The sequence below is a fragment of the Schistocerca cancellata genome, chromosome 6 (assembly GCF_023864275.1).
Source record: "Schistocerca cancellata isolate TAMUIC-IGC-003103 chromosome 6, iqSchCanc2.1, whole genome shotgun sequence".
Taxonomy (NCBI): Eukaryota; Metazoa; Arthropoda; class Insecta; order Orthoptera; family Acrididae; genus Schistocerca; species Schistocerca cancellata.
In genome coordinates this window covers 52,218,901-52,245,024 of record NC_064631.1, presented here as the reverse complement: position 1 = coordinate 52,245,024, position 26,124 = coordinate 52,218,901, and the positions used below count along the sequence as shown (strand labels likewise).

At 46.2% G+C, this 26,124-nt stretch overlaps 1 protein-coding gene across 4 annotated transcripts in view; it reads left to right on the top strand.

The window, feature by feature from the left end:
* The window catches only part of LOC126191140 (inactive dipeptidyl peptidase 10), a 1,759,372-nt gene that overhangs the window by 388,450 nt on the left and 1,344,798 nt on the right, over nucleotides 1-26,124 (top strand). For all 4 annotated transcript variants that reach the window (XM_049931893.1, XM_049931895.1, XM_049931894.1 and 1 more), the window contains exon 2: nucleotides 7,082-7,109. The gene's annotated coding sequence lies outside the window, so the exon portion shown is untranslated. The remainder of the gene's footprint in view (nucleotides 1-7,081; nucleotides 7,110-26,124) is intronic.

Here is a 26,124-nt window from a genome sequence, read left to right as displayed (position 1 = left end):
GGGGCATGGGTGTGTGTCTTGTTCTCAGCATAACTTAGTTTAAGCAGTGTGTAAATCTATGGACCGATGACCTCAGCAATTTTATCCGTAGGAATTCACACACATTAGAACAGTTTGAAGTTTTCTTGACTTTTGCCCACATTTATCTTGACCCACCATGCCGTAAACCACTTTTCATGTACTAGCAGAGGCCGCTGGAGATTATCATGAATGTTCAGTAGGATGTTGTCAGTGGAATATATTGCCATATCATCAGCGAACGAAGCGATGTTGACCGATATCAAGTCTGGCATGTCAGTTAAGTATACAGGATGTTACAAAAAGGTACGGCCAAACTTTCAGGAAACATTCCTCACACACAAATGAAGAAAAGATGGTATGTGGACATGTGTCCGGAAACGCTTACTTTCCATGTTACAGCTCCTTTTAGTTTCGTCAGTATGTACTGTACTTCCTCGATTCACCGCCAGTTGGCCCAATTGAAGGGAGGTAATGTTGACTTAGGTGCTTGTGTTGACATGCGACTCATTGCTCTACAGTACAAGCATCAAGCACATCAGTACGTAGCATCAACAGGTTAGTGTTCATCACGAACGTGGTTTTGCAGTCAGTGCAATGTTTACAAATGCGGAGTTGGCAGATGGCCATTTGATGTATGGATTAGCACGGGGCAATAGCCGTGGCGCGGTACGTTTGTATCGAGACAGATTTCCAGAACGAAGGTGTCCCGACAGGAAGACGTTCGAAGAAATTGATTGGCGTCTGAGGGAGCACGGCATATTCCAGCCCATGACTCGCGACTGAGGAAGACCTAGAACGACGAGGACACCTGCAATGGACGAGGCAATTCTTCGTGCAGTTGACGATAACCCTAATGTCAGCGTCAGAGAAGTTGCTGCTGTACAAGGTAACGTTGAACACGTCACTGTATGGAGAGTGCTACGGGAGAACCAGTTGTTTCCTTACCATGTACAGCGTGTGCAGGCACTATCAGCAGCTGATTTGCCTCCACGGGTACACTTCTGCGAATGGTTCATCCAACAATGTGTCAATCCTCATTTCAGTGCAAATGTTCTCTTTACGGATAAGGCTTCATTCCAACGTGATCAAATTGCAAATTTTCACAATCAACATGTGTGGGCTAACGTCATCAACACAGATTTTCTGTGAACGTTTGGGCAGGCATTGTTGGTGATGTCTTGATTGGGCCCCATGTTCTTCCAACTACGCTCAATGGAGCACGTTATCATGATTTCATACGGGATACTCTACCTGTGCTGCTAGGGCATGTGCCTTTACAAGTACGACACAACATGTGGTTCATGCACGATGGAGCTCCTGCACATTTCAGTCGAAGTATTCGTACGCTTCTCAACAAGAGATTCAGTGACCGATGGATTGGTAGAGGCGGACCAATTCCATGACCTCCACGCTCTCCTGACCTCAACCCTCTTGACTTTCATTTATGGGGGCATTTGAAAGCTCTTGTCTACGCAACCTCTGTACCAAATGTAGAGACTCTTCGTGCTCGTATTGTGGACGGCTGTGATACAATACGCCATTCTCCAGGGCTGCATCAGCGCATCAGGGATTCCATGCGACGGAGGGTGGATGCATGTATCGTCGCTAACGGAGGACATTTTGAACACTTCCTGTAACAAAGTGTTTGAAGTCACGCTGGTACGTTCTGTTGCTGTGTGTTTCCATTCCATGATTAATGTGATTTGAAGAGAAGTAATAAAATGAGCTCTAACATGGAACGTAAGCGTTTCCGGACACATGTCCACATAACATACTCTCTTTCAGGAAAGTTTGGCCGTACCTTTTTGTAACACCCTGTATATTACACAGTTTCGGCCCCAAAAGGGAACCTTTAAAAGTGGTTAAGACGTGGTCTGCTGGCGTGTAATTTAGGAAACGCACTCGTGAGAAAATGGCGTCCTCTCAAGAAGTGCAGTTTGGTATCATTTACAGGAGGTAGTCAACTGTAGTATACCGAACTTGCGCTATGCACAGATTTCATTTTCACGACTAAACTATTCAAAGTAGCGATTTTCTACTATGATTGAAGTGTCGGCAGACGTGCCAACACTGTTTTGTTGGAGGAGACCGAAATGCACGCTATAAGCTCACGCAGGCTGGCGTGAGGTCTGAAACAGGATACGTAATGAATGCTATAAAGAAAAGTACGTAGCCTCTGGAATACTTAACTTTAATCCACATTTGTAGAACATCGCTCTTGATGATACAATAATAGACTCTCAATATCTATACTGGTAATGGCGCCTTGCTAGGTCGTAGCAAATGTAGCTGAAGGCTATGCTAACTATCGTCTCGGCAAATGAGAGCGTAATTCTCAGTGAACCATGGCTAGCAACGTCGGCTGTACAACTGGGGCGAGAGCTAGTACGTCTCTCTAGACCTGCCGTGTGGTGGCGCTCGGTCTGCAATTACTGACGGTGGCGACACGCGGGTCCATCGTATACTAGCGGACCACGGCCGATTTAAAAGCTACCACCTAGCAAATGTGGTGTCTGGCGGTGACACCACAATGATCATAAATGAAAGCAAGTGGTGTGTTACCTACCAGACATGAGCGACCACTGCGTTCTAAACAAGTTATATTGATGAAAAACTGAATCCCGCGAGAGACAAACGATGTGGTCCCAAACACACCCTACACGGGTATCTTGGCGGTAAAGACAAAGGACGCGTATTCGCGTATTTGGGACGAAGGCGGTTTCAGTCCCCGTCTCAGTATCCACATTTAATTTTCCATAACCACCCCAAATCTCTAAACGTTCATGGCTCTATGGGTTCCTTCCCCATCTTTCACCAATCAGAGCTTGTGTTACGTCACTAATGATCTAGCCGGCGACGGTTCTGTAAACGCTAATATCCCTCCCTTCCTGGCTTTTCATCTCACATAGTTCAAGTACAATACATTCGGAAACCTTCTCAGGCTTTTTCAGGATTGGCACGATGCCGGCGATCATAATACAAAATATCAATTTCTTTTCAATTAAAAACAGCGATAATATAAAAAAAGAAATTTATGCTTCGGGTCTGGGATGCTATCGTTGGCTGGTACACCTGAGATTTCAGAAGTATTGCTAAATGGGCCTCATCAGAATATGTAGCTTATCGTCTTCTTTCGATTGAATGTGAAGAAACTCCCTAGTAATGAAAAAAATGTAGTTGCCCCGTTGCCGACAGTTTGCTGTGTAAACCCATTTATGAATGTTTCTTGAAACTAGCCCTGTTGATATGTGACCTTTTAGAAATGACTGACTGCATTCCGTTCCAATTAGTTTTCTTATTAAATACCAGTGGTTCACAGCGTACTGACAAAAGCTCTACAGTAGTCCAAAGGCGCGAACTGTCTACATTAGAGTGAGACAACACTGAACCGCACTGTTGTTTGATGGGAAATAGGAAATTGAAACCTTGGACAACAATATGAATACCTAGCTTGTTATATCAGAGAATGAGAAATAACAAATTTTTAACGCAGTGGAAGCAGCGAAAGCGTTGTTTACAAAACTTCCCGACGTATACTATCACAAAAATGTATTGTTTTATCCCTCAAGATCTGTGTAGCTCTGCAATACCAACACATTTCTCAGCTTCATTCGTTGTAAACGTACCATCACTAGCAAAGACAGTTTCATTACTCATCACTGTTTTCAACGAATGATCTCCTTCCTGTCTCATTTTCGTATTTTCTATTCCTGTATCTAGTGCAGCATTCACCAGCACACTTTTTAGTGTGTGTCGTAGCTTAATCTGACTGGAAAAAGACCTTATTTTCTTTCAGCAAAAAGGCTCATCGGTTTTTAGAGAATTTGATGACAGCGTCTCATCGAGCAATGTGGAATGTTACTCACAGTACCGAGTGCAAGCATCAGTTTTTCCTCGGTGATAGGCGCAATGTTGTACACTCTCATCACGCAAACATCATTCAGTAGAGCCCACTTTGCTAAACATTTCTCGTCTGATTTATTGTGATAACAACGTACTTTTTTTAACAGAGTATAATGCACCTTTTAACAGAGTATAATGTGTTAAAACAAAACACTTTTTTTCTACTGGCTGACTCGCTGGCCAACACTGCCGCTATAGAATAAGCCACGAACAACAACAGCTAACCCTTTTTCTATATACTGTGGATTATGCGTATCTCTCTTCATTATTTCTGTCCTTCTGACGCCAGTGTTATTTTCTTAACTGTACTTTATTTTGTTCTATTCATTCATCTGCTAATTTTTTTATCTCTGTCTTGTAATTTTCAGTACAACCCTTGAATGTTTGTATCTTCTACTGGAACAGCGTTACGCCTTGTATTTGTTGACGCAAGGTGTTCAAGTAATCCGAATAGTGTTCCACGTCCATATTAGCGTAGCGTATTTCATTGTTGATAGATTTTCTACCATGTATGTAAATATGGTTGTAGACGTGTTTCTGGCATTCTGTGTGGATCTGTAATTCATCAGCGAATACAATAGTCCTGTTGGCATTATCGTTGAGAATCACTAACACTGTACTCTAAATGTAAATGGCATTAGATTTGCATAAAAATTTTCTCCGTGTATTACATTACCAAAACGATAAACAATTGAATATAAAACCTGAAGAAACATTCTTAGTTTACAAGAAAATTGTTTTTCAAGGGTATTGTGTAAATTCCTTTCGAGACATTCAATTCAGGACATGCTAGTATTCTGGGTATTAACGGAAGCTACATTCGTATTCATCTGGTTGAAAATTATTTGCTAAATTCTACCTTCAAAGAGACGTGATCGGAAGTATGTCTGATTCCTTACATAACTTTTGTAGGTTTTCTTCTTGCTGTTTTCGGCCTGCATTACATTTTGTACCCGTTTGTAACAATGGATGAAAGAAATCTAACCGGTCGCCTTTAAGACTATTAGGGAACAATTCATTTGTGGATGGCGAGCTCTCACCTTTCGAAAATTGTTACCAAAGGTAGGCTCATCTGAGGATGATAAACATTTGATACGAAGAGTGGCATCTAGCCACAAAAGTTTAGTGTAGGGACACGATATTTTTCCATGACACAATTGCCGGGAAATAAATAGGGTAAGCCACTACCGTCAAATGCACAACCTGACCAATGTGAAGCATCCAGAACAAACGGTCGGATGTGAGTGTAACTTGGTGCACAGACATACATTCGGCGGGTCTGTAAATGATCTGTTGCTATTCCGTGGACCAGTTAGAAAGGCCTCCATGGTGCATTATAGCTGTTCACGTTTAGTGTTGTTATCATTCCCGGTTTGTTACATAAGAGACGTGAAAAGCGTCAGATGTTGTGTGAATTCCTAAGGGACGAAACTGCTGAGTCCATAGTTCCCTAGACTTACACACTACTTAAACTAACTTATGCTAAGAACAAGACACACAGCCATGCCCGAGGGAGGACTCAAACTTCCGGCGGGAGAGGCCGCTCAATCTGTGACATGGCACCTAAAACCGCGCAGCCACTCCGCATGTCTATCAAATATTGAATAATCACTGTGAATGTCACGGAGATGCCATTTTCTCGCTTGATTCAGCGTTATCAGCACTTAATACAGTTTAAAAAGTGCCCTATTGTGAGTTTCCATTTGGTTGGCGTGCAACTACAGATGTGTGGGGCGTTCAAATATGACAGTGGCCCGATGCTGGACTCCGCGGAGTCTGATAACACTTATCGTTAGGGTTGTGGTCTACCATGTCTGACCATCACAGGGGAAGACCGCCGTATTGTGCATCAAGCACTTCGTTACTCCTTCACAGCTTCGCCTGCCATACGGAAACAAGCAATGGATTCCCTGTGTCATCCGTGAACACTGGTCGGAAACTAGAAGCAACTGGACTAGGACATAACGTCCTATGCGCAGGCTATTAACACCACTACACAAAAGACTTCGTTTGGAACGGTGCCAAGACTGGGAAGCATAGACTACTGATGAACGCTTTAGTACCAATGGGACCATCAGGCGTAATATCCCCAGCCAACTGACGGGTTACCATTAATAGTGTCACGTACCACCAGCTCATGAGACACTGTGGAGGAGCTACTAATTCCATCCAGGGTTTTTGTGCTAAGTCTGGTGACCAGAAAATTCATACCAACCCATCTCCTCCTCTTTCCGGCCAAATAACGGCGATGAAATTTTCTTCCATCACCAGACATGGAAGTGGTTGTCAACGAGTTGAGAGACACCGCAAAGGAATGCGTTAGCTACTTCGGCTAGAGAGATGGGTTGATGTCTTCATCTGAATGTGTTGTAACGACAGCGGTTCTCGGTGATGTAGTCAGGAGACAGTTTCTGTCACTTTGGTATGGCTATTAGTTTTGGTTGGTGGCGATACCAAACAAACGAGTCTATGAAAACAATTTAGACAGCTACGCGATTCCAACTGAGTAGAAACAATATGGAATCGAACCTAACTGGATTCAGGATGATAATATTTCTGTCCGATGAAGATGATCCGTTGCATAGTGATCGTTGTTCGAAGACGGGTTTCCTGAATTTAATATCTCAGTACCCCGACTTCGACCTTGTGTTTTGGATGAATGTTAGGTCAATGTGCAGGAACCATTACCAAGAGTTAGGAAAAATAGATCTAAACTCTTTTCAGTGCGCAAGTGCTTGTTAGGAAGCGTGTCCCGAAGACTAAACACTTAAATAATAGCCGAATGAGCTCTAGTGTATTTTTTAATCATTTTCAAATTTTGTCCCTTGTATTCTTCTCAGCCTATGGTTTTTTCATTAACTTGTAAATTAATAAAGCTTGTGTTACCTACCTGGCGTTTAGTATTTTTCATTCTTTCCGTCATACTGTACGATAATGAAATATAAATCTACAGAAAGCTTCCTAAAATCATTGTCTCGTTAATGTTAGTAGTGTATAAAATACATTTAATTTCAAAAGGCTGCTTCCAACAGCGTAGACGCACTTTTTAATTCTGTTTTAATTGCATTTATGCATATTTGCACTGTCTGTTTGTCGATTTGTTTTATTCCTTTGCATTTCATAAATTTTACTTAATATTTTCCTTTATCTTTTACAGGTCTTCCTGTTCACCTCTTTTGTTTAAGGTATGTTGGCCACTTCCACATTGTTATTCTACATTAACTACGTTGCGTTATGGTTAACTTATTTTTAGAACGCTACACATTTCTAGTTATCATGAATTTCTATCAGTTTGCACGCTAATCCCAGCTTCTTTCGTCTTATGTTGACTGTGGCAGTCAGTCCATCTGACTGTATCCACAGTATTTAAATTTGTTGCATCTCCCAGTGCGGCTATGTACGATTTTCCATTGTGTCTTTATTGAAATTTTCTACGATGTCCGTAGCCCCGATCAGATCTCATTTTCATGGATAATTTCCACCATTACTTCAACGCCTGATTTACTTAATACCGTCTTTTGGCTACAGTCGATTCTTTCAATGTTTATCTCTCTTATTTTATGCAGATATGTAAGAGGCAGTCGTTGTACAGAAATCCTTTTATAATATCGAGGAATGTGGGAAGATCCGTAATGTACTGATCCGTCAGAACGTTATGACCACCTACGTAATAGCCGCTACGTCCACCTTTGGAAAGGATAACAGCGATGACGCGTCGTGACACGGAAACAATGAGGCATTGGTAAGACGCTGGAGAAGGTTCGCACCGCACCTGCACAGACAGGCCACCTCATTCCCGTATATTCCTGGGATGGTGGGGATGAGCTCTGATACCACATTCAATCACATCCCAGATGTTCGATCGGTTTCAGATCTGGCGAATTGAGCAGGCCAACACAGCAAATGAAACTACTATGTTCCTCGAACCACTCAACCACATTTCTGGCCTAGTAAAATGGCGCATTCTCTTGTTGACAAATGCCACTGCCGTCGGGAAACATGGTCGTCATAAAGGAGTGTACATGGTCTGCACAGTGCACGATATTCCTTGGCTGTCATGGGGCCATGAACGAGCTGGCTCTGAGCACTATGGGACTTAACATCTGTGGTCAGCCGGCCGCGGTGGTCTAGCGGTTCTGGCGCTGCAGTCCGGAACCGCGGGACTGCTACGGTCGCAGGTTCGAATCCTGCCTCGGGCATGGGTGTGTGTGATGTCCTTAGGTTAGTTAGGTTTAAGTAGTTCTAAGTTCTAGGGGACTTATGACCTAAGATGTTGAGTCCCATAGTGCTCAGAGCCATTTGGACGATTTTTTGGATCTGTGGTCATCAGTCCACTAGAACAATACGGCCGGCCATGTACGAGCTCTACTGAACCCACGAATGCCCACGTGAATGTTCCCCAGAGCATAACGGAGCCGCAATACAGGTGTCAACGAGCTGTTCCCCTGGAAGACGACGGATTCTCGACGTCTCATCGGAATGATGAAGAAAGTATGTGGATTCATCAGACCATGCAACGCTCTGCCACTGCGCCAAATTCCAGTGCCGATGGTCACATGCCCACTTCAGTCGTAGTTACAGATGTCGTGATGCATGGGTCGTCAGCTATGGAGGCCCACCGTTAGGAGTGTTCGGTGGACCGTGTGTTCAGACACACTTGTACTCCGCCCAGCATCAAAGTCTGATGTCTGTTCCGGCACAATTCGTCCCCTGTCCTGTTTTACCAGTCTGCCCAGTCTACGATGTACGACATCTGTGTTGACGGGTGGTCACCCAACCTCACGACGCCTCGGCGTGGTTTCACCTTGGTTTCGCCAAATGTTGATGACACTCAACACAGCACTCCTCTAACATCCAACAAGTCGTGTATGAGAACGAAGTTTCTCGCAGCGGCACTTATGTATAAAATATTCTCGGTATTCTTGCCGCGTCAGTTCTAGATAAAATCTCGAGCTTTCGATGATTACCTCCATCGTCATCGTCAGGAGCTGACTGTCTCCACTGCTGCTATGGTAGCCTCTATATAGCCCGAAGACGGCTTCTGATTGGTCGGATTATGATTGGTCGGCGATTACGTGCTGCTGTCGCAGACGGTGTCACTGTGTGCGCCGGTGGCGCCACCGCTTCCGTTTGAACGTAAACCTTGGAAGGAACGTCACTGCTGCTTCTCTGCATCAAGCGCTCGTTTCCACGCACAGGTCAGATGGTATCCGCTATCGCGGTTAAAGTTCTTTTGGCTCATTCCTATTTCAACAGCCTCCTTAATAACAGAATCCCAGTACGTGGAGGCATGGGACAGAATTTTAGTTTCATCGAACAATATTTTCTGGTTGTTCGTGAGGCTGTGCTCCGCAATTGCCGATTTCTCCAGCTCTCTATTTTTAATATGGCGTTGGTGTTCTGCACAGCGGTCGGAAACGGTACGAATAGTCTGACCTATATAATTGCTTCCACACTCACAGGGTATATTATAAACTCCAGGGACCCTGAGGCCGAGATTCTCCTTAACAGGGCGCATCATCTCCTTAATTTTCTTAGGAGGACGAAAAATCGGTCTTATACCACGTCTACGCAGGACTCTTCCTATTTTGCTGGAAATTGCGCCACAAAAAGGAAGAACCGCAATCGGTGTTTCATCCTGTGAGGTTGCAGCATTATCACGTTTCCTTCTTTTAGAGAACGCTACCTTTATATCGCGTGCACCATAGCCGTTCTTTCGGAACACGTTCTTCAGGTGATTAATCTCGGACCTTAAGTGGTCCTCGTCAGAAACAGTATTGGCTCTATATACCAACGTGTTCAAAACGGCTCTCTTCTGAGCAGGGTGATGGAAACTGTGCGTTCAGGTATAAATCGGTATGCGTCGGCTTACGGTATACAGAGTGGCCAAGACGCCCGTCCGTCTGTCGTTGTACTAAAACGTCTAAGAAAGGCAGTCTCCCTTCCTTCTCCATCTCGACAGTGAACTGGATGTTCGAATGGATGCTGTTCATGTGTTCCATGAATTCTTTGAGAGCTTCTTCGCCGTGTGGCCAGATCATAAATGTATCGTCAACGTAACGATAAAATAAGGATGGACGGAGGGGAGCCGAATTTAGTGCACGTTCTTCAAAATTCTCCATAAAAAAGTTAGCCAGTGATGGAGACAACGGAGAGCCCATTGCCATACCGTCTGTCATTTCATAAAATTTATTACCATACAAGAAGTAGGTGGTCGTCATCACGTGCCGGAACAACTTTATAGTTTCAGGAGGAAAAAGATCCGCCAGCATTTTCAAAGTGTCCTCCACAGGAACTTTTGTGAACAGCGACACCACATCCAGGCTGACTGAAATGTCATTTGGACCAACTCTAATATCTTTGATTTTCTCAATGAACATCTGGGAGTTTTTGATGTGATGTTCATACCGGCCAACTATAGGAGTCGTGTAGTTTTCCAAATGCGTGCCGTGCCTCCGGGCCATCACAATCTGCCCTCGGTCAAACTAAGATAGATGGCGCGCCTTGCCACATTCCACACACGGGCAGCACGCGTACTAATGTTGCATGCAACATGCTTGTGTCTGACTAGCAGTCATTCCTCGCCAGGTAGCACTACTACCACCTGGACGGGTTTATAGCTATAGCATGCTGGTCGTCATAATGTTCTGGCCGATTAGCGTATGCCACAGAAACGTAGTGTGATTGGATTTATTGGATTGTGTGATTGGATTGAGAAGTTCCTAGATAACAGGATGCAGCATGTCATTCTCAGTGGAGAGAAGTCTTCTGAAGTAAGAGTGATTTCAGGTGTGCCGCAGGGGAATGTCATAGGACCGTTGCTATTCACAATATACATAAATGACCTGGTGGATGACATCGGAAGTTCACTGAGGCTTTTTGCAGATGATGCTGTGGTGTATCGAGAGGTTGTGACAATGGAAAATTGTACTGAAATGCAGGAGGATCTGCAGCGAATTGACGCATGGTGCAGGGAATGGCAATTGAATCTCAATGTAGACAAGTGTAATGTGCTGCGAATACACAGAAAGAGAGATCCTTTATCATTTAGCTACAAAATAGCAGGTCAGCAACTGGAAGCAGTTAATACCATAAACTATCTGGGAGTACGCATTAGGAGTGATTTAAAATGGAATGATCATATAATGTTGATCGTCGGTAAAGCAGGTGCCAGACTGAGATTCATTGGAAGAATCCTAGTGAAATGCAATCCGAAAACAAAGGAAGTAGGTTACAGTACGCTTGTTCGCCCACTGCTTGAATACTGCTCAGCAGTGTGGGATCCGTACCAGATAGGGTTGACAGAAGAGATAGAGAAGATCCAACGGAGAGCAGCGCGCTTCGTTACAGTATCATTTAGTAATCGCGAGAGCGTTACGGAGATGATAGATAAACTCCAGTGGAAGACTCTGCAGGAGAGACGCTCAGTAGCTCGGTACGGGCTTTTGTCAAAGTTTCGAGAACGTACCTTCACCGAAGAGTCAAGCAGTATATTGCTCCCTCCTACGTATATCTCGCGAAGAGACCATGTGGATAAAATCAGAGAGATTAGAGCCCACACAGAGGCATACCGACAATCCTTCTTTCCACGAACAATACGAGACTGGAATAGAAGGGAGAACCGATAGAGGTACTCAAGGTACCCTCCGCCACACACCGTCAGGTGGCTTGCGGAGTATGGATGTAGATGTAGATGTAGATGTAGATGTAGATGTAGTCATTGTTGTAATCAAATAATGAAAAATTTGTTTTCACATTGTGTACTTTTCTAATTCTATGACATCCTACCATGTCGTCTGACAGTGTAAGTATCAGATTAGTGTTCAGGGTGGACGTGCGGGTAGGAGGTGTTCTCCACAGGTAGTGAGTAGGATGGGTGTGTGATCACATAGAGCAGTATCAAAGACTCTCAAAGTAAAGTGTCGAAGGAAAATGAGAAATTTTAGGACAACATCGGGCTGCTGTTCGCTGAGTACTGGTATGCTTTGGGTTAGGTACAATTTCAACTTGAAGAGAACCATTATACAGTTCCCAACGCTGAAGCTCTCTGAGGGATCGTCTGTGGATGTTTAGGTGGGCGGCAATAATTTAGGTTATAGGCCTTCGAAGAATAACTTGAGGCTAAGGCTCTCCGTATGAGTATTGTACAGAGGTTTCATGACTGAAATTGGATATTGTTTTGTTGGTCAGTAGCAACCCCAACATGCGGCATGGGAAGTAGGTTGTCAGTGCGATACAGTATACACTCCTGGAAATTGAAATAAGAACACCGTGAATTCATTGTCCCAGGAAGGGGAAACTTTATTGACACATTCCTGGGGTCAGATACATCACATGATCACACTGACAGAACCACAGGCACATTGACACAGGCAACAGAGCATGCAAAATGTCGGCACTAGTACAGTGTATATCCACCTTTCGCAGCAATGCAGGCTGCTATTCTCCCATGGAGGCGATCGTAGAGATGCTGGATGTAGTCCTGTGGAACGGCTTGCCATGCCATTTCCACCTGGCGCCTCAGTTGGACCAGTGTTCGCGCTGGACGTGCAGACCGCGTGAGACGACGCTTCATCCAGTCCCAAACATGCTCAATGAGGGACAGATCCGGAGATCTTGCTGGCCAGGGTAGTTGACTTACACCTTCTATAGTACGTTGGATGGCACGGGATACATACGGACGTGCATTGTCCTGTTGGAACAGCAAGTTCCCTTACCGGTCTAGGAATGGTAGAACGATGGGTTCGATGACGGTTTGGATGTACCGTGCACTATTCAGTGTCCCCTCGACGATCACCAGTGGTGTACGGCCAGTGTAGGAGATCGCTCCCCACACCATGATGCCGGGTGTTGGCCCTGTGTGCCTCGGTCGTATGCAGTCCTGATTGTGGCGCTCACCTGCACGGCGCCAAACACGCATACGACCATCATTGGCACCAAGGCAGAAGCGACTCTCATCGCTGAAGACGACACGTCTCCATTCGTCCCTCCATTCACGCCTGTCGCGACACCACTGTACGATGTTGGGGCGTGAGCGGAAGACGGCCTAACGGTGTGCGGGACCGTAGCCCAGCTTCATGGAGACGGTTGCGAATGGTCGTCGCCGATACCCCAGGAGCAACAGTGTCCCTAATTTGCTGGGAAGTGGCGGTGCGGTCCCCTACGGCACTGCGTAGGATCCTACGGTCTTGGCGTGCATCCGTGCGTCGCTGCGGTCCGGTCCCAGGTCGACGGGCACGTGCACCTTCCGCCGACCACTGGCGACAACATCGATGTACTGTGGAGACCTCACGCCCCACGTGTTGAGCAATTCGGCGGTACGTCCACCCGGCCTCCCGCATGCCCACTATACGCCCTCGCTCAAAGTCCGTCAACTGCACATACGGTTCACGTCCACGCTGTCGCGGCATGCTACCAGTGTTAAAGACTGCGATGGAGCTCCGTATGCTACGGCAAACTGGCTGACACTGACGGCGGCGGTGCACAAATGCTGCGCAGCTAGCGCCATTCGACGGCCAACACCGCGGTTCCTGGTGTGTCCGCTGTGCCGTGCGTGTGATTATTGCTTGTACAGCCCTCTCGCAGTGTCCGGAGCAAGTATGGTGGGTCTGACACACCGGTGTCAATGTGTTCTTTTTTCCATTTCCAGGAGTGTATGTGGTGCTGTTCGGATTCTGTGATAGAACTGGAGGAAGATTTCATTGAGGTAGGTTATGTGCTTCGAGAGGACAGACATACATAAAGGTCTGTTTGTTGATAAGGAACGGATATTGGGATAACGGTAGTTGTATGTTATACTGCTGTCGCGCAGCATTGTAAGGTCAGGGGAGAGGTATGTAGGGCTTGGAGAAGTTTTAAAATAAAATGTTTTAAAATAAAATGTCGAGGTGTTTAAAAAAGAAATGAGTCTGATTTCGGGAGTAAAAAAAAATGAAAAAATGGTTCAAATGGCTCTGAGCACTATAGGACTTAACTGCTAAGGTCATCAGTCCCCTAGAACTTAGAACTACTTAAACCTAACTAATCTAAGGACATCACAACCTGTGACCGTAGCGGTCGCGCGGCTACAGACTGAAGCGGCTCGTTCCGGCTGAGGGTCGAGTCCTCCCTTGGGCATGGGTGTATGTGTTTGTCCTTAGGATAACTGAGGTTAAGTGGTGTGTAGGCTTAGGGGCTGATGACCTTAGCAGTTAAGTCCCATAACATTTCACATACATTTGAACATTTCTTTTGAACCTGCGGCCGCAGCGGTCGGCTGTTGGGGAGTAGGTGGCCTGTGTAATGCGGTGAAATGCCAAACGGGCAGCAAGAGATATTTGTTAGAGGGTCTGTGAGACCTTTGGAGTTGAAGAATATTTTGAATGACAGTGGTGAGGATTCTTATGATATCTTTAGCACTGGGGGATAGCCGAGTGCGTTGTTTGGATGGAGAGGTATGTGACTAGGTTTGATGGCAACTGTGAGCTGAGGGTTTAGTAGAATGGGTCAGCTTACTAGTGTCACATGTAGGTAGATGAGGTGAGGCTTTGTGATTATTTGAGGAAATGGTTGGATTCACAGGTGGGAAAAGGTGGGTCAGTTTTTGAGTGACATTTTTGGATACAGAGTGGTGTCGGCATGTTGACGGGAATTGTGAGCTTTGATTTGGAAGTGGGGGTTTAGTAGCATAGGTCAGGTTACAGGTGATACATTGTAGATGGGTGAGGTGTGGTTTCGTGATTCTTTGACAAAATGGTTGGATTCAGACAGGAAGGGGAGAGTGGGCGGGTTCTTAGATTCTGTATTCGGGTGAACGTTATTTAAGAGGCGTTTTTGGCATTTCTATAACTGGGGACGGATCTCTGAAGAATCAAATTTGTGTTTGAGGAAATACACTCCTGGAAATTGAAATAAGAACACCGTGAATTCATTGTCCCAGGAAGGGGAAACTTTATTGACACATTCCTGGTGTCAGATACATCACATGATCACACTGACAGAACCACAGGCACATAGACACAGGCAACAGAGCATGCACAATGTCGGCACTACTACAGTGTATATCCACCTTTCGCAGCAATGCAGGCTGCTATTCTCCCATGGAGACGATCGTAGAGATGCTGGATGTAGTCCTGTGGAACGGCTTGCCATACCATTTCCACCTGGCGCCTCAGTTGGACCAGCGTTCGTGCTGGACGTGCAGACCGCGTGAGACGACGCTTCATCCAGTCCCAAACATGCTCAATGGGGGACAGATCCGGAGATCTTGCTGGCCAGGGTAGTTGACTTACACCTTCTAGAGCACGTTGGGTGGCACGGGATACATGCGGACGTGCATTGTCCTGTTGGAACAGCAAGTTCCCTTGCCGGTCTAGGAATGGTAGAACGATGGGTTCGATGACGGTTTGGATGTACCGTGCACTATTCAGTGTCCCCCCGACGATCACCAGTGGTGTACGGCCAGTGTAGGAGATCGCTCCCCACTCCATGATGCCGGGTGTTGGCCCTGTGTGCCTCGGTCGTATGCAGTCCTGATTGTGGCGCTCACCTGCACGGCGCCAAACACGCATACGACCATCATTGGCACCAAGGCAGAAGCGACTCTCATCGCTGAAGACGACACGTCTCCATTCGTCCCTCCATTCACGCCTGTCGCGACACCACTGGAGGCGGGCTGCACGATGTTGGGGCGTGAGCGGAAGACGGCCTAACGGTGTGCGCGACCGTAGCCCAGCTTCATGGAGACGGTTGCAAATGGTCGTCGCCGATACCCCAGGAGCAACAGTGTCCCTAATTTGCAGGGAAGTGGCGGTGCGGTCCCCTACGGCACTGCGTAGGATCCTACGGTCTTGGCGTGCATCCGTGCGTCGCTGCGGTCCGGTCCCAGGTCGACTGGCACGTGCACCTTCCGCCGACCACTGGCGACAACATCGATGTACTGTGGAGATCTCACGCCCCACGTGTTCAGCAATTCGGCTGTACGTCCACCCGGCCTCCCGCATGCCCACTATACGCCCTCGCTCAAAGTCCGTCAACGGCAAATACGGTTCACGTCCACGCTGTCGCGGCATGCTACCAGTGTTAAAGACTGCGATGGAGCTCCGTATGCTACGGCAAACTGGCTTACACTGACGGCGGCGGTGCACAAATGCTGCGCAGCTAGCGCCATTCGACGGCCAACACCGCGGTTCGTGGTGTGTCCGCTGTGCCGTGCGTGTGATCATTGCTTGTACAGCCCTCTCGCAGTGTCCGGAGCAAGTATGGTGGGTCTGACACACCGGTGTCAATGTGTTCTTTTTTCCATTTCCAGGAGTGTATATCAGTGATACGTTGGCGATTAAATGATCGACGGTTGATGGTGATTCTGTGAAGATTCAGATGTGGTAGGTAGTTTTGGAAACTGAGTTTATACTTCGCTTTCTCTGCTGTACTCGTAATTTCAGGGTCAACGTCTTTCACCACAACAGAGAAGACGGGGGGACATTGGGGTCACCTGGTACGAATGTCTCTACCAAAGGGTGTAACGTTTGCACGCGACCAAATCTGATACGAGTGATTTTCTGGAGGAGTTCGTTACGATTGGCAACACATAAAAAGCAGAGGGAGGACGGTAAATTATGTTTTAAAATAAACGCGTTGGTGGACAATTCCTATGATTTCGAAACTTATTACATGATTTTATATTCCAGTTAAAAGAAAATCTTTAATGACAACGTAAATGGTATTGCGGTGACGTTGTTGATGGATGAAAATGATCATGATGAAAATGGAGAGATGAGTATAGCTTTGGGGCCCTGTGAAACCACAGGAAGCAACGAAATGCAATTGAATTTGAGGAAGGGGGAGGACGGAAATTTGGAGATAGGAAATAGAGCATTGCGGCTAGGGATGGAAAGATGTGTAGATCTAGGGACAGATTTCATGGTTGGGTTGAAATTCGGGCATGCTGCGATCAGCAAAAGATAACTGTGGGATACTGGTGTACAGTTCTAATGGCGCAGCAGGGTACCGTAAGTGCTGACCAGTAGGCACTGGGCAGTGTATTGCAATTGGTTTCAGATGGAGAGATGGAAATCTGATCTATGGAAACGCCAAATGGTGCGACCAAAGATCGTTGTTTGGCTTTCTGTGGATTTTCTTGAAGTTTTCACGGATTACGCCGCACTGGCAGGAGGCATTAGAGATTTCTTGTGAATAGGGTAATGTTTCCGTAACAAAAAAATAATAATAATGTCCCCACCGTCTTTAAAGTAACTGAAACTGGCTTGGATCAAATACCTGAAAGACAATTAATCCACTTAACTTTATAAAGTTACTGAATTACTCTCATATAATGCTGTAACAATTCTTGAGGCTGCTTACTTAAAAACCAGCGGAAAGTATATCGCTGAACGATATCGTTGAACATGTACTTAACCTAAGAAATCTGCCTCGAAGAAACGATGATCTGCTACTGTTGCTGTAGAAAACAATGTCCACATTCTGGTATAACAACAAATGACCGCTGTGAGCAAATTGTTCACATTAATTTCTGACACGCATATTTTGAATTCGAAGCAATTTATTTCCATCTTGAAGTCATCCAGATAACGAGCAAGCAATAGTACAACTGAGGTAAATTGGCACAATGTATGCCTTGAAGAATCATTCCCTTATTTATAAATCAGAGCGGCACAGTGTCGAAGTTCATGCAAAACTGCCATACAACATTGGTCCCTCATGGGTCTTACATTTATCTACAAAGTCGGTCATTGTTAAAACTGGAAAATTAATGATGTGCAATGAAATATGATTTATATCCGAACAGAAAATAACATAGTATGGATTGTAAGATAAAATGTCATTGGCAGTAAATATATCTCATTTCACAACAATCTCATTCACAATTACAATAGTCAGATATTTAAATATAATTATAAATATTGCATTTTATGGGATTACAATATCGAATATAATTCCTTCCTAGCATTTTCGTAGCTTCAAGAAAACTGTTCTTCATTTCAGTAATAAGGATATCTGTAAAACGGCCTGGAAGTTCTGTTAAGCAGTTCATTTACATATGTACAATTACCCTTCTTTTTAATAACAGTAATTACATTTCACACAGATAGGAAAATGCTTTTCAATTACGTAGTGACATTCATATTTTAATTTAATTTGGTTTTTTAGTTATAAAAAATCTAGGATTTAAAATATGTATCAGATAACAATGATCGTCATCATATTTCAGTGATTCTAAGTAAATAGCATGATTTTAAAATTTCTACCAATTACAGAGTCTACTCGAGGAAGAAGGAATACATTGTACAGGTTTAATTCGTCATAGCCGGCCGGAGTGGCCGAGCGGTTCTAGGCGCTACAGTCTGGAACTGCGCGACCGCTACGGCCGCAGGTTCGAATCCTCCCTCGGGCATGGATGTGTGTGATGTCCTTAGGTTAGTTAGGTTTAAGTAGTTCTAAGTTCTAGGGGACTGATGACCTCAGCAGTTAAGTCCCATAGTGCTCAGAGCCATTTGAACCATTTTTTTCGAATTCGTCATAACAATTCCCAAAATTACGTATATTGTACATATCTGGCTATACTTATGATTACTGTTTACATGTTAATAGCATTTCAGTTCATCGCATGTGAGCGTGAATCTAGTGGTAATGAACTTTAAAGCAGCGGCGAAAGATCCTAGCTGTTACTTTTCAATGGTTAGGCAGGCGGTGTCATCCGAATATTACAGGAAGTAGGTGGTGGGCGGTGGTTCGGGAATACAGGGTTATTACAAATGATTGAAGCGATTTCACAGCTCTACAATAAGTTTATTATTTGAGATATTTTCACAACGCTTTGCACACGCATACAAAAACTCAAAAAGTTTTTTTAGGCATTCACAAATGTTCGATATGTGCCCCTTTAGTGATTCGGCAGACATCAAGCCGATAATCAAGTTCCTCCCACACTCGGCGCAGCATATCCCCATCAATGTGTTCGAAAGCATCTTTGATGCGAGCTCACAGTTCTGGCACGTTTCTTGGTAGAGGAGGAGGTTTAAACACTGAATCTTTCACATAACCCCACAGAAAGAAATCGCATGGGGTTAAGTCGGGAGAGCGTGGAGGCCATGACATGAATTGCCGATCATGATCTCCACCACGACCGATCCATCGGTTTTCAATCTCCTGTTTAAGAAATGCCGAACATCATGATGGAAGTGCGGTGGAGCACCATCCTGTTGAAAGATGAAGTCGGCGCTGCCGGTCTCCAGTTGTGGCATGAGCCAATTTTCCAGCATGTCCAGATACACGTGTCCTGTAACGTTGTTTTCGCAGAAGAAAAAGGGGCCGTAAACTTTAAACCGTGAGATTGCACAAACCACGTTAACTTTTGGTGAATTGCGAATTTGCTGCACGAATGCGTGAGGATTCTCTACCGCCCAGATTCGCACATTGTGTCTGTTCACTTCACCATTAAAAAAAAACGTTGCTTCATCACTGAAAACAAGTTTCGCACTGAACGCATCCTCTTCCATGAGCTGTTGCAACCGCGCCGAAAATTAAAAGCGTTTGACTTTGTCATCGGGTGTCAGGGCTTGTAGCACTTGCAAACGGTAAGGCTTCTGCTTTAGCCTTTTCCGTAAGATTTTCCAAACCGTCGGCTGTGGTACGTTTAGCTCCCTGCTTGCTTTATTCATCGACTTCCGCGGGCTACGCGTGAAACTTGCCGGCACGCGTTCAACCGTTTCTTCGCTCACTGCAGGCCGACCCGTTGATTTCCCCTTACAAAGGCATCCAGAAGCTTTAAATTGCGCATACCATCGCCGAATGGAGTTATCAGTTGGTGGATCTTAGTTGAACTTCGTCCTGAAGTGTCGTTGCACTGTTATGACTGACTGATGTGAGTGCATTTCAAGCACGACATACGCTTTCTCGGCTCCTGTCGCCATTTTGTCTCACTGTGCTCTCGAGACCTCTGGCGGCAGAAACCTGAAGTGCGGCTTCAGCCGAACAAAACTTTATGAGTTCTTCTACGTGTCTGTAGTGTGTCGTGACCATATGTCAATGAATGGAGCTACAGTGAATTTATGAAATCGCTTCAATCATTTGTAATAGCCCTGTATTTGTGGTTTGCAAGTTCATTAGTTGTAACTTCACGAAAGAGAAAAGTCGGTGCGAGAGACGGAGAAGTAGCAAGATCAGAAGCAAGTGCAGCTGTTACAGCCTCGGCGGAGCACTCCTCGAACAGCACAACAGCTGAACGGTCGGTAAACAGAGCGGGAAGTTGGCCGCATTTGGAAAACGAATGGCCGGATCATAAATCGCCTCGTCGGGCGCTCATTACTCGCGGCCGTGTGTGAGCGCCGCTGCCGGCGCTGGCCAATAGGAGCTCATCAATCACAGCCGCCCACCGCGCGGCCACTGTGCGCCTCCCACGCGATTCCCCACGTACGGCGTGTGCTCCGGCGTGAGTACCGTTCTACGTAAGACACGTTACGTTTACACATGCGACTTTTAGTCTGCTAAACCATGGCAACTTTACCTGAGCATTATGAAACGGCACTGCTGCTACGGTCGCAGGTTCGAATCCTGTCTCGGGCATGGATGTGTGGGATGCCCTTCGGTTAGTTAGGTTTAAGTAGTTCTAAGTCTAGAAGACAGATGACGTCAGATTTTAAGTCCCATAGTGCTTAGAGCCATTTTTTTTAAATTATGAAACGGGTTCGCATTTTGCGAATCTGGACCGACGTCAGCTGTTCCTGACACATGAAAATTTGTGACGGACCGGGACTTTCCGTGAGTGAATTCCTTCCGCAAAACACTAAGCTGACGGAAGTCATGGGATACCTCCTAGTATTGTTGAAACGTCCCCTTAGAACAATTTCTGAATTACTGTGCTGATAAACCTCTTACACTATTTGCTTTTCAAACAGCTGAGCAAAACTGAATGTACTCAAACATTCACTAAAGTGACACACAATATTTTTTAGCGCAACGCAATCTGATTTTCAGAAATCCCTACAAAGGAATGGCCCTGACTAACATTAACCTGTACCTTTCACAAATCACTTACCTCACCAAAAATCTTCGTTACTCGAACTACTGCAATACAGCGAGCGCCACTACTGCCCGCTAAATAAAAGATTCAAACTACAGAAGGCACTAACTACTGATAGGCATAGTTAGCAAATGAAAGATTTTAAAAGAGAACAAACAATGTATTTACCTTAATAATCATAATATATATAGTAGTTCATGACATCCAGTGTTACAAATTTCAAAACTCCGCCATCTCTCTCCCCACATCCACCACTGCTGGCGGCTCACCTCCAACTGCGCAACGCTACGCGCTGTTCACGTCCAGCTGCCCAACACTGCAATGGCGAGTATTACAACAACGCCAACCAGCCACAGACTGCACACAGCACAGCCAGTGATTTTCATACAGAGCGCTACGTAACGTTGCCAATAAGAAAACATAAACAGCCTACTTACATAGCCCCCATGCCCCCACAAAAAATTTAACAAATTGTTTTGGGCAGTGGCCAATAATGATTTGATAAAATTTTTCATAATTACTATAACAAACATATCAAATGCACACACTTATTGATACAATGTTGATCAAAAGCTAAAATTTTCTCACAGTCCATAAAGACAGTCCAGATCGTTCATCACTGTAAAATTGCAGTGTTTTTCTCAAAGTCTGAGCAGTAAAAGTAAATGCACACGGAAGTAGTGGATTTCCATGGAGTCTTGAAGAAGTAGTGTTGTCCTTCCAACGGAAAGACAGTGCTGACTCTTGACATGCTGATAGGTAATGGGCCACAACACAGCAAACCCACAGCAGAGTCATTCGACGTTTTGAAGAATATTGGTAGGTAGGTCATCACAGAGCAGTTCCACTGTAGTCCTGGTAGAGAATATGGTATTGGTGGGCCACCAGAGGCGCAGACCCACTCAGTAAATCAGAAATTGTTCTAAGGGGACGTTTCATTGTGTCGGACCTCCTTTTGCTCGGCGTAGTGCAGTAACTCGGTGGGGCATGTACTCAACAAGCCGTTGGACGTCCCATGCAGAAATATTGAGCCAAGCAGCCTCTATACCTATTAACAATAGCAAAAGTGTTGACTGTGCAGCGCTTTGTGCAAGAGCTGACCTCTCGATCGTGTCTCATAATTGTTCGATGGGATTCACGCCGGGCGATCTGAGTGACCAGATCAAACGCTCGCATTGTCCGCAATGTTCCTCAAACCAATCGAGAACAACTATGGCCCAGTGACCTGGTGCACTGTTATCCATAAAAATTACGTGATTGTTTGGGCACATGAAGTCCATGAACGACTGAAAATAACCTCCAAGTATCCGAACATAACCATTTCCAGTCAATGATCGGCTCAGTTGGAACAGAGGAACCAGTCCATTGCATGTAACCTCAGCCCACACACTACAGAGCCACCACCAGCTTTGATCGTGCCTTGTTACTATTTCGGCCCATGGCTTCGTGGGGTCTGGCCACACTCGAACCCTGTCCGCTGCTCGTGGTCTCGCGGTAGCGTTCTCGCTTCCCGAGCACGGGGTCCCGGGTTCGATTCCCGGCGGGGTCAGGGATTTTCACCTGCCTCGAGATGACTGGGTGTTTGTGTTGTCCTCATCATTTCATCATCATCCAGGAAAGTGGCGAAATTGGACTGAGCAAAGATTGGGTAATTGTACGGGCGCTGATAACCACGCAGTTGAGCGCCCCACAAACCAAACATCATCATCATCACACTCGAACCCTACCATCAGCTCTTACCAACTGCAATTGGGGCTCATCTGACCAGGCCACAATTTTCCATGCGTCTAGGGTCCAACTAATATGGTCACGAGCCCAGGAGAGGCGCTGCAGGCTACCTCGTGCCATCAGCCAAGGTACTCTCGTCGGTCATCTGCTGCCACATCCTGTTAACGCCAAAATTCGCTGCACTGTTCTGACGCGTACATTCGTCGTACGTCCATATTGATCTCTGCGTTTATTTCACGCATTATTGCTTGTCTGTTAGCACTGAGCCGGCCGCGGTGGCCGTGCGGTTCTAGGCGCTCCAGTCCGGAGCCGCGCTGCTGCTACGGTCGCAGGTTCGAATCCTGCCTCGGGCATGAGTGTGTGTGATGTCCTTAGGTTAGTTAGGCTTAAGTAGTTCTAAGTTCTAGGGGACTGATGACCACAGCAGTTGAGTCCCATAGTGCTCAGAGCCATTTGAACCATTTTTTGTTAGCACTGACAGCTCTACGCAACTGTCGTATCTCTTGGTCTTTAAGTGAAGGCCGTCGGCCACTGCGTTGTCTGTGGTGAGCAGTAATGCCTGAAAATTGCTATTCTCGACACACTTTTGACACTGTGCAATTCGTAATATTGAATTCCGAAATCGAATGTCTCAAGTGTCTAGCTTCAACTACCATTCCGAATTCAAAGTCTGGTAATTCCCGTCTGGCAGTCATAATCACGCCCGACATATTTTAACATGAATCACCTGTGTATAGATGACAGCTCCGCCAATGCACTGGCCTTTTACACCGCAAGTACGTGATATACAAAAGTTGAATAATCTGATTAAGGGAAGAGATGGCGTCCCGTGGCCTGAGATACACAATACAAGCGAACACAGAAAGTTTGTATACATCCGCTCCGTGTGTACAGCCTCTGGAGAACTCTCCAGTGGCTGAACTACCGGTAAGAACCTGCGCCATTCACGGCATGTACGGACAGAAGTCATCCGCTATAAGGATTTTGAATCTTACCATATACATAAAGGAGATTAAATGATGTGCGCATGCATGTGTGTGTGTGTGTGTGTGTGTGTGTGTGTGTGTGTGTGTGTGTGTGTGTGCCAGTGAAAATTGGTATCTGTCATTTCTTAAGCCTACAGAAGCATTTAGAATCGTATTTCTTTTCACTTGCCACATCGAATCAAGCCTAACTTGACTTTTTGACGTGTGATGTATCTGCCTGTACGTCAACATACATGTTACGCATGCCACCTCACGGCGCACGGTTGACGGTTCCCTACACCACTTCGTTTCCTTTCCTGTTCCACTCGGTGAGTAAAGACGGCTATCTACACTCCTGGAAATTGAAATAAGAACACCGTGATTTCATTGTCCCAGGAAGGGGAAACTTTATTGACACATTCCTGGGGTCAGATGCATCACATGATCACACTGACAGAACCACAGGCACATAGACACAGGCAACAGAGCATGTACAATGTCGGCACTAGTACAGTGTATATCCACCTTTCGCAGCAAGCCAGGCTGCTATTCTCCCATGGAGACGATCTTAGAGATGCTGGATGTAGTCCTGTGGAACGGCTTGCCATGCCATTTCCACCTGGCGCCTCAGTTGGACCAGCGTTCGTGCTGGACGTGCAGACCGCGTGAGACGACGCTTCATCCAGTCCCAAACACGCTCAATGGGGGACAGATCCGGAGATCTTGCTGGCCAGGGTAGTTGACTTACACCTTCTAGAGCACGTTGGGTGGCACGGGATACATGCGGACGTGCATTGTCCTGTTGGAACAGCAAGTTCCCTTGCCGGTCTAGGAATGGTACAACGATGGGTTCGATGACGGTTTGGATGTACCGTGCACTATTCAGTGTCCCCTCGACGATCACCAGTGGTGTACGGCCAGTGTAGGAGATCGCTCCCCACACCATGATGCCGGGTGTTGGCCCTGTGTGCCTCGGTCGTATGCAGTCCTGATTGTGGCGCTCACCTGCACGGCGCCAAACACGCATACGACCATCATTGGCACCAAGGCAGAAGCGACTCTCATCGCTGAAGACGACACGTCTCCATTCGTCCCTCCACTCACGCCTGTCGCGACACACTGGAGGCGGGCTGCACGATGTTGGGGCGTGAGCGGAAGACGGCCTAACGGTGTGCGGGACCGTAGCCCAGCTTCATGGAGACGGTTGCGAATGGTCCTCGCCGATACCCCAGGAGCAACAGTGTCCCTAATTTGCTGGGAAGTGGCGGTGCGGTCCCCTACGGCACTGCGTAGGATGCCACGGTCTTGGCGTGCATCCGTGCGTCGCTGCGGTCCGGTCCCAGGTCGACGGGCACGTGCACCTTCCGCCGACCACTGGCGACAACATCGATGTACTGTGGAGACCTCACGCCCCACGTGTTGAGCAATTCGGCGGTACGTCCACCCGGCCTCCCGCATGCCCACTATACGCCCTCGCTCAAAGTCCGTCAACTGCACATACGGTTCACGTCCACGCTGTCGCGGCATGCTACCAGTGTTAAAGACTGCGATGGAGCTCCGTATGCCACGGCAAACTGGCTGACACTGACGGCGGCGGTGAACAAATGCTGCGCAGCTAGCGCCATTCGACGGCCAACACCGCGGTTCCTGGTGTGTCCGCTGTGCCGTGCGTGTGGTCATTGCTTGTACAGCCCTCTCGCAGTGTCCGGAGCAAGTATGGTGGGTCTGCCACACCGGTGTCAATGTGTTCTTTTTTCCATTTCCAGGAGTGTATATGCCTCCGAATGAGTCCTAGCTTCTCCTTAATTTATCGTAGTGGTCATTGCGTGAAAAGTTAGTTGACGACATTAGGATAGTTCTGCAGTCAGCTTCAAGTGCCATTTCTCTAAATTTTCTCAATAGTGTACACGGAAAAGAAGCTTGCCTTCCCGAACTATGCCATAGCATTTTCTTGTTGCTCAGAACCAACGGTAACAAATCTAGTAGCTGGCCTCTGAATTGATTCGATGTCTTCTATTAATTCGACCTCGTACTGATCCCAAACACTCGAGCAGTACTCAAGAACAGGTCACACTAGCATCCTATATGCGTTCTCCCTTACAGATAAACCACGCTTTCCTGAAATTCTTCCAACAGACCGAAGTCGACCATTCGCCTTCCCCACCATAATCCTCATATGCTCGTTTCATTTCATATCACGTTGCATCGTAACGTCCAGATCTTGAAAGACGTGACTGTGTCAAGTAGGACACTGCTAGTGCTGTATCCGAACATGACGGGTTTATTTTTCCTACCCGTCAGCATTAATTTTTCTGCATTCAGAGCCAAATGCCACTCATCACACCAACTAGAAATTTTGTCTGTCGTCTTGTATCTTCTTACAGTCACTCATTTTCGACACCTTCTCTTACACCGCAGCGTCATCAGCAAACAACCGCAGGTGGTCCGCTAGATCATTTATGTGTATACACATCAACAGGGGTCTCA